Below are 5,365 nucleotides of genomic sequence, written 5' to 3' on the forward strand. Positions count from 1 at the left end.
CAACATCAAGAAAACAGGAATTCTCACCACTGAACCAATTGACAGCATCATGATAAACAGTGAAGAAATTAAGGGTGTTAACAGTGTTAGTTTGTTTTGCTCTACAATCAACACTCTGGAAATCAAAAGATTAAGTACAAGCAACAAGATTAAGAAAAGCAACGATGCCCATCTGGAGACTAAGGTGAGCCAGACTCAGGCCATGGTCTTTGCATCATCTTTGCATCAAATAGCTGGAGAATGACTAGACATGATAGAAGGAGAATTGATGCCTTTGACCCGTGCTTCTGGAGAAGAGTATTGAATATACCATGGACTGCGAAGAGAACAAACAGCTTCACCCTGGGGAGGTTGAAACTAGGCTGCTCCTTGGAGGTGCATATTCTGAAGCTCTGTCTGACATACTTTGGACATGTTGCAGGGTGGACCAGTCCCTTTGAGAGGGATATTATGCTTGTCACGGTGGAGGGACAGAGCAAGAGAGGAAGACCCAAGATGAGATGAATTGACTCAGTAACTAGGGTTATGTGGGTAGATGTGTCCGAGTCATTAAGGTTGGCACAGGATAGAGGAGGGTTCAGAGCTTTTGTACATAGGATCAGTATGCATCAAAAAGGACTTGATGGCAAGTTAACAGCAACCACAACCTCAGCCATTACATCTTGTTGATGATTCTTGTGTGCAGAGATTGTCCTAAAGTTGGGTTCCCCACGCGACAGTACATATATAAGACTTGACTGTGCACAGAGCATCCTGCAGATGACGAGCTCCCTCACAGGGTCTGTACAGAATGCAAGTGTCCATGGATCATCCTGTAGCAGGGCCTTTCAGAGTCACAAAGCAGATGTAGGGCTTAGGTGCAAAAATACAGTCCTGTATCATAGTCAGCCTACTTAACTGGGCAGGTACAGGTCTTAGGTGGTTATAAACCCCACTGATGTAGAGTCATTGCCTTTCAACCTACATGTAGAAGACTCAGCAGTGCATACCACACCCCACAGCACTGTCAGTGCCCTTCTCAAGACAGGTAGAAAACTAGGTGTTTCTTGCAGGAACAGTGTGGCCTCATCATAAGGCCTGGGCATGACTCACAGGAGAACTGTGAATCCTCAAAAGTGTTCAAGTACTGGACTCAGTTGTGCACAGCTTATGCGGCAACACAGTGAGCTCTGCTAACAGGGCAGTATAGGACACAAGAGTCCACAATCCATATTGAACCAGCTTTAGGACTTTACTCATAGTAGTTTTGGATTCAGGAGTGTCCACAGATCTTTCTCCTCTACTGTCAAACCTCTTTTTATACCACAGATCTTTCAGAAGCACCAAAGACTGGGTGTGAATTTTCAGGAAATAATAGCAATGCCTTTCTGTTCAAGGGAGTTCCTGTCATTGAATAGGGGGCGGGAGTTTTGCATTGAGGGGTGGGTTCTTTGCCCGCCCATCTGATGATCCATCCATCCCCTATTGTTTTCACATTGCCTCTGGAAGCAGTCTTTCTGTCGCTTCTTTTCTCGGAGCCATTGTGTTGGTAGTAATGGGGAGGGATCTGTACCTCTTGATTTTGTTGGAGATGAACTTCCTGATGTGTGCCGGGTGAGTAAGGTTTGTTGTTGTTGTTATGTGCCATCGAGTTGCCTGCGACTCATAGCTACCCTATGTACAACAGCCCTAAACTCCCCTCTGTCCTGTGCCAGTCGCACTGTCTCCCACACTCCCATCCCAATTATCCCAGTCACTGAATCAATCCACCTCATAGAGGGCCTTCCTCTCCTGCGCCATCCCTCCACCTTCCAAAGCAGGATGTCCCTCTCCAAGGACCGGTCTCTCCTCACAACATGTCCAAAGTATGTTAGACGGAGCCTCAGAATCCTTGCCTCCAAGGAGCCACCCAGTTTTACCCTTTCCAGGACAAATCTGTTTGTTTTCCTAGCAGTCCATGGTATTCTCAATACTCTTCTCCAGCACCACAGCTCAAAGGCATCAATTCTCCTTCTATCCTCCCTGGTCATTGTCCAACTCTCTGATGCATAACAAGGGATTGCGAAGACCATGGCCTGTATCAGACGCACCTTAGTCTCCAGAGAGACACCATTGCTCTTCAGTACTTTGGAGAGGTCCCTAACAGCAGACTTTCCATTGCAATACGTTTTTTTGATTTCCTGGCTATTGGTGCCAAGAGTGTTGACCATGGAGCCAAGCAAACTAAAGCTGTGTACAATCTCAATCTCTTCACCATCCATCCTGATGCTGCCAATTGGTCCAGTGGTGAGAATCTTTGTCTTCTTGACATTGAGCCTCAATCCATATTGTAGGCTGCAGTCCTTGACGCTCTGCAGCAGGTGCTTCAGGTCCTCTTCAGTTTCAGCAAGCAGGGTTGTGTCATCCGCATAACGCAGATTGTTGATAAATCGTCCACCAATCTTGACCCCACATTTCTCCTCATAGAGCCCAGCCTCCCGGATAATCTGTTCTGCATACAGGTTGGAAAGGTATGGAGACAGGATTCAGGTTTAGGGTGTCTTTTCTCTAAAAGTGTTTCCAGAGATGACAGGTTTGTATGGCTGATTAGAGGGACACTGTTCCTGATCTTCAGAGACCTTGTGCAGTCGCCATAGAGACATCAGATTTGAAAGGAACAAGGCTGTCTTCCCTTCGGACCTGAGTCAAGGGACACCTTCCTTGTGGCTCAATGTTATAGATTGTTTCACTCTGAATGTCCAGGGGTCTTTTATCATTAGCCTATGGTGGTTTCTGGAGTGAGGGTGGAAAAAGAACAAGACAAATGGAATCCTTAAAGTTCCATTTCTCATGGAAATTTTTTTCCCCTTTTTTCAGGGGTAGGGGAGGTTACCCCAGAAACGGTGTTCTGCTCCCTTTTAGGTGCAGAGCCCCTGATTTCAGATGACATCTTTGTAGATAGGTGTGGGCATTAGCTTCTCTGTTTCTGTGTTTGATTGGCATGGGGAAAAAATAAAAAGGTAACGTGTCTTTCATGGGAACTCCGGAATAGGGACAAACTGTGCTTCCTCGTATCAGCTGCAGAGTGCAGCCTTAGCCTCTTCTTGGTCACTTAAATTGGTGTGTCTTTTTTTTTTTTTTAAATTGGTGTGTCTTGAGAGGTTTGATTCTCATTGTAATTGTGCTGTTTGCCATTAGGATAATTTCAGTTCTGATAGCCAACAGTAAAGCAGTTGCAGTTTAAAAAGTCAAACTTGGATCTTAGTACCAACATAGTAGCTGGTCTCTGCAAGGGCACATTGTGCTAGCTCCTTGTCTCTTCCTTCCCCCACCATCATCTTGACTGTGTGTATTAGTTCTGGGGAGTTAAACTTTGTGATTTTGTATTGCCGCCATGCTGAATCCACTGAAGCATTTGGAATTTGGGCAGAGGTCTTTCCTCCCTGCTGAGGGCCCTTAGTCCCCATGCAGGGACATTGTAATTACTTCATAATAGCAACCTTAATCTCCTCTCTCCAGGTGGGGGAAGGCTCGCTAAACCATATTAGGGATTTCATTACTTAGTCTTATTTATTTCTTTATCCTTAGTCAGCCAGCCACTTAACTTTTTCATGTTTTATTTATGGACTTTACCTTTTCAAGAATTTAAGTAGTTTTCCTTTTTAAGGAGTTGGGTTAGGGTTCTGATTGTGTATTGAGGTTTCTAGATTTTGCTTTTTAATATCTTCAGTGTTTTCAACTTATTCTGTTTCTACTGTGTTGTGTTCACGTATATTACGTTTTATAGGATCATTTCTAAGTACTGTGCTTTTACAGTTTACGGTTTTTAACATTTTGATTTTTTTTTCCCAATCAGTATTTGCAGGTCTAGAAGTAGTTAGAAAATTTTAGGAATGAGAATGACGGTGTATCCATTCAGTTTATTTCAGCAAAAAGATTCAGCATTATTTAACAACACAGCAAGGTAGCAGATAGTGTCAGCAACCTGGCCTGGGCAGGAGTTGGTATTTTACATTATGAATGAAGATAGAAATTTGTCTATTCAGTGTTGTATGAGATGTGTACTTCTTGTTTCTTTCCTGTGTAGCGGTGAACCAGACTTGCTGTTTTTTTAAATCTTCTCTTTTTAATATTTTAATTTAGTGCTCTGTGAACTTCTGATATTTTGGTTTAACACAGTTCCTAATTTATGTTCTTTATTTCGAAATGTTTAGGAGTTAAAAATTTGCTTTTAAATGTCAATGCTTAAAAATTTGCACATACCTTTTCAATACATTTTATATGAATATTCTTTTCTATATTTAAAGATGACATATACTTTTTTTAATGAATGTTCTTGCCTATATTTAAGGATTACATCTTAGATGTGAGTTTTGGTGGTTTGGTGCTAGGGGAGGTTCACTGCCGTTCAACAGGATGGTGGCTCTAAGCCTAAGTATTCTCTGCTGTAGAGGGAGTGAGATTCTCCTTCTATAAAAGTTGGATCAGCCATTTCGGCGGGGAGTGCGACCGAGTGGGAGTGGAGTGGAGCGGCCGTTGTTGCCGACTCTCTCCTCCTTCCCCACGGTCCGGTTAGCGAGTTGACTAGGCCGAGACTTGTCTCTTATTTCTTTCCAGGAAACGCCTGGCCGACATGAGTGATGTAGAGGAGAACAACTTCGAGGGCAGAGAGTCTCGCTCTCAGTCAAAATCTCCAACGGGAACTCCTGCTCATGTAAAGTCGGAGAGCAGGTCAGGATCTCGTAGTCCATCAAGGGTTTCCAAACACTCCGAATCCCATTCTCGGTCAAGATCAAAATCGAGGTCGAGATCTAGGAGACATTCTCATAGGCGTTATACTCGATCCAGATCCCACTCTCACTCTCACAGGAGACGGTCTCGAAGTAGATCCTATACACCAGAATATCGATGTAGGAGGAGCCGAAGTCACTCTCCGATGTCTAACCGGAGAAGACATACAGGCAGCAGGGCAAATCCAGATCCCAACACTTGTCTTGGAGTGTTCGGCCTCACTTTGTACACAACAGAGAGATCTTCGTGAGGTGTTTTCTCGATATGGACCATTGAGTGGTGTCAACGTGGTTTATGATCAGCGTACTGGACGGGCCCGAGGATTTGCATTTGTTTACTTTGAAAGGATAGATGACTCAAAAGAGGCTATAGAAAGGGCAAATGGCATGGAACTAGATGGTAGAAGAATTCGTGTTGATTATTCTATTACCAAAAGAGCACACACATCTACACCAGGCATCTACATGGGCCAACTCACAGTGGTGGAGGTGGCGGTGGAGGAGGAGGGGGAGGAGGTGGAGGTGGAGGTGGCGGCAGATGGCGAGATTCCTACTATGATAGAGGATATGATCGTGGGTATGACAGATACGAAGACTATGATTACCGGTACAGAAGA

General features: G+C 44.1%; 1 pseudogene; it reads left to right on the plus strand.

The window, feature by feature from the left end:
- Window positions 1-4,591: 4,591 nt before the first annotated feature.
- Window positions 4,592-5,359, plus strand: LOC102866149 (annotated as a pseudogene).
- The last annotated feature ends 6 nt before the right edge of the window (window positions 5,360-5,365 follow it).

This window comes from Elephantulus edwardii, unplaced genomic scaffold (assembly GCF_000299155.1).
Source record: "Elephantulus edwardii isolate Elephantulus edwardi_28Jun2011 unplaced genomic scaffold, EleEdw1.0 scaffold00217, whole genome shotgun sequence".
Taxonomy (NCBI): Eukaryota; Metazoa; Chordata; class Mammalia; order Macroscelidea; family Macroscelididae; genus Elephantulus; species Elephantulus edwardii.